Raw genomic sequence first — 11,320 nt, forward strand, 5'->3', positions numbered from 1 at the left:
TCACAGCTCTGCGTTATAAACTTCTGTGAAGCACTTGGGGGTTCAACGTGCTCACCACATATCTAGATTAGTTCCTTGGGTGGTCTAGTTTCCAAAATGGGGTCACTTGTGGGGGGTTTCCACTGTTTAGGTATATCAGGGGCTCTGCAAACGTAACATGACACCCGCAGACCATTCCATCAAGTCAACATTTCAAAACGTTACTACTTCCCTTCCGAGCCCCAACGTCTGCCCAAACAGTGGTCCCCCCCACTTATGGGGTACCAGTGTACTCAGGACAAACTGGACAACAACTTTTGGGGTCCAATTTATCTTATTACCCTTGTGAAAATAAAAAATAGTGGGCTAAAAATCATTTTTTGAGGGAAAAAAATATTTTTTATTTTCACGGTGCTGCGTTATAAACTTCTGTGAAGCACTTGAGGGTTCAACGTGCTCACCACACATCTAGATAAGCTCCATAGGGGGTATAGATTCCAAAATGGGGTCATTTGTCGGGAGTTTCCACTGTTTCGGTACATCAGGGGCTCTGCAAACGTAACATGACGCCCGCAGACCATTCCATCAAGTTGGCATTTCAAAACGTCACTACTTCCCTTCAGAGCCCCAACGTGTGCCCAAACAGTGGTCCCCCCCACTTATGGGGTACCAGCGTACTCAGGACAAACTGGACAACAACTTTTGGGGTCCAATTTATCTTATTACCCTTGTGAAAATAAAAAATAGTGGGCTAAAAATCATTTTTTGAGGGAAAAAAATATTTTTTATTTTCACGGTGCTGCGTTATAAACTTCTGTGAAGCACTTGAGGGTTCAACGTGCTCACCACACATCTAGATAAGCTCCATAGGGGGTATAGATTCCAAAATGGGGTCATTTGTCGGGAGTTTCCACTGTTTCGGTACATCAGGGGCTCTGCAAACGTAACATGACGCCCGCAGACCATTCCATCAAGTTGGCATTTCAAAACGTCACTACTTCCCTTCAGAGCCCCAACGTGTGCCCAAACAGTGGTCCCCCCCACTTATGGGGTACCAGCGTACTCAGGACAAACTGGACAACAACTTTTGGGGTCCAATTTATCTTATTACCCTTGTGAAAATAAAAAATAATGGGCTAAAAATCATTTTTTGAGGGAAAAAAAATATTTTTTTATTTTCACGGTTCTGCGTTATAAACTTCTGTGAAGCACTTGGGGGTTCAGAGTGCTCACTACACATCTAGATAAGCCCCTTAGGGGGTCTAGTTTCCAAAATGGGGTCACTTGTGGGGGAGCTCCAATGTTTAGGCACACAGTGGCTCTCCAAACACGACATGGTGTCCGCTAACGTTTGGAGCTAATTTTCCATTCAAAAAGTCAAATGGCGCTCCTTCCCTTCCGGGACCTGCCGTGCGCCCAAACAGTGGTTTATGACCACATATGAGGTATCGGTGTACTCAGGAGAAATTGCCCAACAAATTTTAGGATCCATTTTATCCTGTTGCCCATGTGAAAATGAAAAAACTGAGGCTAAAATAACATTTTTGTGAAAAAAAGTACTTTTTTTACGGATCAATTTGTGAAGCACCTGGGGGTTCAAATTGCTCATTATGCATCTAGATAAGTTCCTTGGAGGGCGTAGTTTCCAAAATGGGGTCATCTGTGGGGGAGCTCCAATGTTTAGGCACACAGGGGCTCTCCAAACGCGACATGGCAACCGCTAAATATTCCAGCAAACTGTATTTTAGATTCAAAAAGTCAAATGGCGCTCCTTCCCTTCTGAGCCCTGCCGCGCGCACAAACAGTGGTTTATGACCACATATGAGGTATCGGTGGACTCAGGAGGAATTGCCCAACAAATTTTAGGATCCATTCCATTTTATCCTGTTGCTCATGTGAAAATGAAAAAACTGAGGTTAAAAGAAAATTTTTGTGAAAAAAAGTCCTTTTTTTACGGATCAATTTGTGAAGCACCTTGGGGTTCAAATTGCTCATTATGCATCTAGATAAGTTCCCTGGAGGGTCTAGTTTCCAAAATGGGGTCAATTGTGGGGGAGCTCCAATGTTTAGGCGCACAGAGGCTCTCCAAACGTGACATGGCAAACGCTAAATATTCCAGCATATTTTCCATTCAAAAAGTCAAATGGCGCTCCTTCCCTTCTGAGCCCTGCCATGCGCCCAAACAGTGGTTTATGACCACATATGAGGTATCGATGCACTCAGGAGAAATTGCCCAACAAATTTTATGATCCATTTTATCCTGTTACCCATGTGAAAATGAAAAAATTGATGATAAAAGAAAATTTTTGCTGGAAAAATTAAAACGTCCATTTTTTCCTTCCACGTTGCTTTAGTTCCTGTGAAGCACCTGAAGGGTTAATAATCTTCTTGAATGTAGTTTTGAGTAGCTTGAGGGGTGCAGTTTTTAGAATGGTGTCACTTTTGGGTGTTTTCTGCCATATAGACCCCTCAAAGTGACTTGAAATGTGAGGTGGTCCCTAAAAAAAATGGTTTTGTAAATTTTGTTGTAAAAATGAGAAATCGCTGGTCAACTTTTAACCCTTATAACTCCCTAACAAAAAAAATGTTGTTTCCAAAATTGTGCGGATGTAAAGTAGACACGTGGGAAATGTTATTCAGTAACTATTTTGTGTCACATACCTCTCTGGTTTAACAGAATAAAAATTCAAAATTTGAAAATTGCGAAATTTTCAAAATTTTCACCAATTTTCCATTTTTTTCACAAATAAACGCAAAAATTATCGACCTAAATTTACCACTATCATGAAGCCCAATATGTTACGAAAAAACAGTCTCAGAATTACTAGGATCCGTTGAAGCGTTCCTGAGTTATTACCTCATAAAGGGACACTGGTCAGAATTGCAAAAAATGGCCTGGTCATTAAGATCAATATAGGCTTGGTCATGATGGGGTTAAAGTGGCCATTAAAGGGATTGTCCGATCCAAATTGATAAGTCTGCAATCACTCTGAGTGACTGCAGACTTATGAATACCCCCAGTGCATGCACTGTGCATTGCGGGGATTCAACAGTTTCTGACCCGGCATGTATGTATCGGACAATCCCTTTAATGGCCACTTTAAGCCAGTATAAATGCACCCTAAATGGGAAGAGTGGGCTTTTATCCTGACATGCTTGATGGCCAGTCTTACCCCTAAAAAGAATGTGATTAAATAGAAACATAGCCAGAGAATTCCTATACACAGCATCTGACTCGGGCGCCAAGGGCCACCAGCAATATTGGCTCAGGAACTCACTGTTCTTTTGCATGCAATTAGACAAGCTAACTACACTTAAAGGCTTGCGGAAAGATAATTATCACGATTGTTCTATGCACAAAGAACACCACGTTATGGCAGCACGTCATGTTTACACAGGACAATGTGCTGTCGAGACCGATGTTTTTTTTAAGCAAGCTTAAAAATCATTTCTCTAGACGAATGATCTTTATGTTTGTTTTCCGAATATCGGTCAGTGTAAAAGCACAGTCAGATTTACCACTGTAATGATAGCATAGAACGTGTCTTTAATTTATCCTACTGGTCTTAAATTGTAGATGCAACATAATAGACAATGTTAAAAACCATTATATTTATATTATTCTTTTTAATCCCACCCAAGCTAGAACACAGACCCTCAAATTGAGGAGCACAACATATGAGCAGTGCAACCCCTGCAGATTTAGTGCTGTCCAATGAATTCGATTTTACATTCTGGTATCATTAGTTTACAGTATCCTAATACAATATTTGTAGTCAATCACTTTTTTTTACAATGTAAATATAGTTACAGCCAAAGAATGTTGGAATAAGTACAACATGATAAATTCAATAAATAATAGTGAAATATTAATGGCCAAAAACTTTGGATCAAGGTTGCCAGTTTGCCTGCCAATAGACACATTTGACACCCAATGGAAACTTTAGGGAGAGTCACTGTACTAGGAAGATAAAAGTAAATCATAATAATCGAGAAATTGTTCCAGATTCCTCTTTTCACTGTAGGGATTTTTCATTTCATAATAATGGAACGTTTTCACTCTGTACATGTGCAAAACCCATCAAAATTACAAAGTAACTGGATACAACAAAAAGAGACAATATGTGTTAATATAAATACGCAAATAACAGGGTTGTATGCAAACAGATTAGTCACTCACAATTTCTTGGCTGCTGTACAATGGTAGAAGATTAGTTCATTGAAAAATCAAATTGGAAATACTAATATTTCAGGACTCGGGATCACTTTTTATACAATTTCTATTCAGATGATGGCCGTCTGTAATTGGCTAACTAAACAGATTGTTAATTGTTATTGGGGTTTTACCCTTTAAAAAATCTGTGTCCCCTGGCACAGTTTGTTAGAGAACAAACAAACCATGTTTTCCTCACTGTCTCCAGGTCCAGCCCCGTCTCCACCGCTGTCTGATATTGGCTGTCGTGCTTATTTCATGTTGATAGTTTGGATGGAACAGCCAATCGGTGAGCTCAGTGGCTCTGCCCATGTTGATGGAGCGCGTTTCAGAGCTCCAGGTGACTCACTAATTGGCTGTCACGCTGTCGATGTAACAACAAGTCAGAGCCGCATGCAACACCAGACACCAAGAGAAGCATCATAAACTCGTTGCTGGACCCCGGACGGTAAGTAAAGAAATTTTAAAAAAAATAAACAAAGTGAACTTGAAAGCAAAGATTCTCTGAAAGGGGAAAACCCCTTTAAATTCCACCTTAGTAAATGATCTTTTGGTTGAAATGTTGAAATTATCCATTTTGGTTAAGTTTACACTATCGAGAATTAATGTAATGAGTAGAGTTGAGCGAAACGGGTCGAAAAATTTCAAAAGTCGCCGACTTTTGGCAAAGTCGGGTTTCATGAAACGAAACCCGACCCTAGGATGAGGTCGGCCACGAGGTCGGCGACTTACGCGCCAAAGTCGCGTTTCAAAAGTTTGTTTTGCGCTCTTTTTCAGCCAATCAGGATCCACGGACACTGTGGGCAACATGATGACATAGACAGGGGTCACCACCATCTTTCAGAAGGGCATGCAAGTGATTGGCTTGCTTTGGTGGGCGTCACAGGGGTTATAAAAGGGCGTGCACGCCGACCGCCATCTTACTTCTGCCGATCTTAGCATAGGGAGAGGTTGCTGATTCTGTAGGGAGAGCGTTAGGCAGGGAAGAAGAAAAAAAAAACTGCTTCTGCTGCTAGCGATTTTGCCTGTACAACACACCAGTCACTGTGTTTGCAGTGCAAGGGGAGGCTATATTGTGGTGGATCAGCGGTGTTGGTTGTTAGGCTGCCTTCTAAGGCTTCCTGACAGCTGCATTGCTGTTTACGCACTGCTCTGCAAACTGCTTTTTTAAAAGCAATCCCAATTTTTTTTTTGTCCTGCTGAGGTACTGAGCGTGCATTTTTTCACACCATACAGCGTCAGTGGGCCTCACACAATCCAAAAGTGTCCAGTGTCCACTAGTGTCTGCAGATCCTTTTGGATAGAATATTAATCTCAGGCTTAATGTGCGCTGCTGGACCAGATAAAATTACTACCAAATGAAAAGTTTAACCATTTATTTCCCCAACGCGTTTCAAAGTGTGAACCACTTCTTCCTCAGGGGATGACATGTAGACTACATGTCATCCCCTGAGGAAGAAGTGGTTCACACTTTGAAACGCGTTGGGAAAATAAATGGTTAAACTTTTCTTTTGGTAGTAATTTTATCTGGTCCAGCAGCGCACATTAAGCCTGAGATTAATATTCTATCCAAAAGGATCTATATTGGTGGTCACGGAGTGGACCTTCGGGCGTGCAGCAAGCTGACATTGGTCTATATGCCTATATCTTTCCTGGAAAGGGTGAGTAGATTTCTTCAAACTTTATTCCATTTTCCACCCAGATAAGACCCTATTGCGCTTTTTCTTTTTCCTTAGTCCTTTTACACTAGTGTCTGCAGAAATTCAAAATCTCCCTTATCCTGTAGTCACTTTTTTCACACCTGTGCCATCGAGCCTGTGACATAGCGCTCTGATATTCAGTGGGCCTCACACAATCCAAAAGTGTCCAGTGTCCACTAGTGTCTGCAGAAATTCAAAATCTCCCTTATCCTGTAGTCACTTTTTTCACACCTGTGCCATCGAGCCTGTGACATAGCGCTCTGATATTCAGTGGGCCTCACACAATCCAAAAGTGTCCAGTGTCCACAAGTGTCTGCAGAAATTCAAAATCTCCCTTATCCTGTAGTCACTTTTTTCACACCGGTGCCATCGAGCCTGTGACATAGCGCTCTGATATTCAGTGGGCCTCACACAATCCAAAAGTGTCCAGTGTCCACAAGTGTCTGCAGAAATTCAAAATCTCCCTTATCCTGTAGTCACTTTTTTCACACCTGTGCCATCGAGCCTGTGACATAGCGCTCTGATATTCAGTGGGCCTCACACAATCCAAAAGTGTCCAGTGTCCACTAGTGTCTGCAGAAATTCAAAATCTCCCTTATCCTGTAGTCACTTTTTTCACACCTGTGCCATCGAGCCTGTGACATAGCGCTCTGATATTCAGTGGGCCTCACACAATCCAAAAGTGTCCAGTGTCCACAAGTGTCTGCAGAAATTCAAAATCTCCCTTATCCTGTAGTCACTTTTTTCACACCTGTGCCATCGAGCCTGTGACATAGCGCTCTGATATTCAGTGGGCCTCACACAATCCAAAAGTGTCCAGTGTCCACAAGTGTCTGCAGAAATTCAAAATCTCCCCTGTCCTATAGACACCTTGTACCTTGTTTTACATTACTATATAGTTTGTTGGATTTTGTCTACATTTCTACAAAAAATGAGGAAGGCTGGTGGAAGAGGCCGTGGAATTGGGCGGGGGTTGGCAGCTGGTAATGATGGTGTTGGTGGTGGATCTGATGGTAGTGGCAAGAGCAAAATAGGACCGAATGCAGGAGGTGTTGAGCCTGCGTCATCGTCTGGCTCCATAAGTCTTCGAAGGCTTAGTTTTCTAGGAGTTGGCAAACCGCTTTTAAAGCCAGAGCATCAGGAAAAAGTTTTATCTTACATTGCTGACTCAGCCTCCAGCTCTATCGCCTCCTCTTCTGAAGTTGTAAAAAGTAAAAGCACTGAGTCGTCATTGGAGGCTCATGTTCATGAACCACACCTTTCCTTGTGTCCTTCACCCCAACCAAGATTGAAGGATGACGCAGGCCATACTACTGATTACTCCATGGAGCTGTTTTCACATACCATGCCTGGATTATCAAGTGAAATAGTGAATTACCCAGGCCAAGATGAATCTGACATGGAGTGCACTGATGCACAGCCGCTGATAGATGATTCTGCTGGTACATTCACTCAGAGCACTACATTGTCCTCGCAGTGTACAGAGCCAGATTCTGACCCTGATGAGACTCAGGTGCCCCTTCCCGCACACTATACCACCATACACGGCGACACAGAGGAAGGTGCACATGACATTGAAGAGGAGGTGATGGATGACCCAGTTGTTGACCCAGATTGGCATCCATTGGGGGAAGAGGGTGCTGCTTCCAAAAGCTCAGATGAGGAGAAGCATCCACAGCAGACATCGACATCGCAACAGCTGTTATCTGGCAGGCCCAGAGCACTCCAAAGACAGGTTCCAAAAATCAAAAGAGTTGCTGGACAGCTTGTCCAGACGGTCAAAAGATCACAGCGTGCTAGGCCGCAAAATGTCTGCCAAAGTAGGAAGAGTGCAGTGTGGCACTTTTTTGAACAAAATCCTCATGATCAGGCCGAGGTTATCTGAAAGAAGTGCGCAAAGACCTTTAGCCGAGGGAAAAATCTGAAAAATTTGAATACCAGTTGCATGCTTAGACATTTAACCAGCATGCACTTGCAAGCGTGGACACAACACCAAACCTCAAGTGCCACATGTGCAACTGATCACAAAGAAGGCAGTCAACAACGCTACATTGTTTCCCCCACTGTAAGCCCACCGGTTAGCACAGCAGCAAATGTTGAGGTGTCGTTGCAAGGCCACAGCAGTCAGGGAATCCCACTGTTATATCAACGAAATACTGAATCTAGGCCATCAGAAAGAACACCAACTCCATCACCATCATCAACCCTCTCTCAGTCCGCCCTGTCCACCGCTACTTCCACCATATGCAGCTCTCAAGTCCAGCTCACCCTCCCAGACACTATGAGTAGGTCAAGAAAGTACTCAGTCTCTCATCCGCGTACACTGGGTTTGAACGCCCACATTGCCAAACTAATCTCGTTTGAGATGATGCCCTATCGGTTGGTGGAAAGCGCAGCTTTCCGCGAACTCATGGCCTATGCAGTACCACGCTATGACCTACCCAGTCGCCACTTCTTCTCTCGCAAAGCCATCCCAGCCCTCCACCATCATGTAAAAGACCGCATTGTCCATGCACTCAAGCAGTCAGTGAGTGGAAAGGTGCACCTCACAACTGATGCATGGTCCAGTCGGCATGGCCAGGGCCGTTACGTGTCCATCACTGCGCACTGGGTTAATGTGGTGGATGCAGGGTCCACAGGGGACAGCGGTGGTGGGACAGTGCTGCCTAACCCACGGTATAGGAAACAGTTGGCTGTAGGCGTTCGACCCTCCTCCTCCTCCTCCAGCGAAAGCTCGTCCACAGAGCGCAGTCGTACGAGCACTCCATCTGCAGCTGCCACTGTTGCACACGAGGTGTCCCCCTATCGAGCAGCTAGTGGAAAGCATCAGCAGGCTGTGTTGCAGATGATGTGTTTGGGCGACAGACACACCGCCGAGGTGCTGGCCGAGTACTTGAAGCGACAAACTGAGTCATGGCTGGGCAGTGTACATCTTGAGGCAGGCAAGGTAGTTAGTGATAACGGCCGTAATTTTGTGGCAGCCATAGCCCTTTCAAAACTCAGCCACATACCTTGCTTGGCTCACACCTTGAACCTGGTGGTGCAGTGCTTCCTCAAAAATTATCCAGAGTTAACAGCCCTGCTCCAGAAGGTGCGAAGACTGTGCGCGCACATCCGCCGGTCGCCTGTACACTCCGTTCGTATGCAGAAGCTGCAGCGATTGCTCCACATTCCCAACCACCGCCTCATTATCGACATTGCAACAAGGTGGAACTCCACCCTGCACATGGTGGAGCGGCTGTGCGAGCAGAGGCAGGCCATAATGCATTTGTGGGAGGATACACGGCCAGGCACTTTGAGAACAGACATGGAGTTGACAGGTGTGCAGTGGTCGAAGCTGAAAGACCTCTGTAAAGTCCTTCAGTGTTTAGAGGAATGCACACGGCTGGTAAGCGCAGACGACGCCATCCTAAGCATGAGCATCCCACTTATGCGTCTGCTCATGCAAACTTTGACGCACCTTAAGGAGAAGGCGTCTGCAGCCAATGTTGATGAGGAGGAAGAGGAGGAGGGAATCCTTGATGACATTCAGCCATTGTCTGCTCAGGGACCTCTCCTGGACGAGGTGGAGGAAGAAGAGGAGGAGGAGGATGATGATGGGGATGATTACTTAGGGGAGGAGGATGCATCTCATGGGGCAAGTGAAAATGTTGGCGTGGCAAGGTCTGGTACAGGGTTTGTGCGTGACTGGAGGGATGTGGATTTGCCAGAAAGTGCTCCTCCACCCAGCACTCGCAGTGCATCATTGACACCGGGAACATTGGCCCACATGTCAGATTATGCCTTGCAGATCCTAAAAAGGGACCCCCGCATTGCCAAAATGATGAACGATGACGACTACTGGTTGGCCAGCATCCTGGATCCACGCTATAAAGGCAAATTACAAAACATCATGCCACAGGAGAACCTTGACCTAATATTGGCTAATAAACAAGCAACTCTGGTAAGTCGGTTGCTTGAGGCATTCCCAGCACACAGCAGCGGTGATGGTTCTCACACGAGCCGTACGGGCCGGGGGCAGCTTGGCAGAGGTGTTCATGGTGCACACAGCAGAAGTGGCGTTGGAGACAGGGGTTTCATGACAATGTTGTGGACTGATTTTTCAAGTACCGCTCACACAACTGGTAATACTGCATCGATGGAAAGTGACAGGAGACAGCAGTTGTCAACTATGGTTACAAACTACTTTTCCTCCCATATCGATGTTCTCCCACACAGGTCATTCCCCTTTGACTATTGGGCCGCTAAACTGGACACCTGGCCTGAATTGGCACAATATGCCTTACAGGAGCTCGCTTGCCCAGCTGCAAGTGTGCTATCGGAAAGAGTCTTCAGTGAAGCTGGAACAATCCTGACAGAAAAAAGGACCCGTCTGTCAACCCAAAATGTGGATGATCTAACCTTCATTAAAATGAACCATGCATGGGTTTCCAAGGATTTTGTCCCACCTTCCCCTGATGACACATAGGGTGACAGAAAAATGGCTTGCTTTGGTCCACCTCTTCCTGGGACTTGACCTATTTCGCCTTTTGCATCAGCTGAATGTCCAACATCAACATATGCCACTTTCTAAAACTCCCTAACTGTGCTGCCTCCCCCCCATGGCCGGGGTCACCACCTAGCGCACGACACCGTGCGAGTGCCGTTGCCCTGGACAGGTGGGTAGGCCGACTCTTGGGCGCGGGCACTGGCACAGGGTCCCTCATAGTGCAATCAAGTGTCTCTGATGGTGGTGGTGCACACCCGCCGTCAGACACACCGTCGTACTATGAGGGGCCCAGTGCCAGTACTGACGCCCACGAGTGGGCCCCCCTTGCTTGGGCAGGGCCCCAGCATTTGCAATCTTTACCTCTCCCTGCTCCTCCGCTGTGTAGTCTGGGCCGTCAAATCCATACTGTGCCTGACACCGTCTGAGCCTGCCTCCTGATGTATAGACCTATATTTTGAATGTGTACGCTATCCATACATGTTATCCGGGGATACGGTACCCTTTCTCACCTTTGTGCAATCACGTGTAATCCATACTGGGCCTAACACCGTCTGAGCCTGCCTCCTGATGTATAGACATATATTTTGAATGTGTACGCTATCCATACATGTTATCCGGGGATACGGTACCCTTTCTCACCTTTGTGCAATCACGTGCAATCCATACTGGGCCTAACACCGTCTGAGCCTGCCTCCTGATGTATAGACATATATTTTGAATGTGTACGCTATCCATACATGTTATCCGGGGATACGGTACCCTTTCTCACCTTTGTGCAATCACGTGCAAGCCATACTGGGCCTAACACCGTCTGAGCCTGCCTCCTGATGTATAGACATATATTTTGAATGTGTACGCTATCCATACATGTTATCCGGGGATACGGTACCCTTTCTCACCTTTGTGCAATCACGTGTGATCCATACTGGGCGTGAGAAC

This window comes from Dendrobates tinctorius, unplaced genomic scaffold (assembly GCF_039654945.1).
Source record: "Dendrobates tinctorius isolate UK_male_01 unplaced genomic scaffold, ASM3965494v1 ptg000177l, whole genome shotgun sequence".
NCBI classification, from domain to species: domain Eukaryota; kingdom Metazoa; phylum Chordata; class Amphibia; order Anura; family Dendrobatidae; genus Dendrobates; species Dendrobates tinctorius.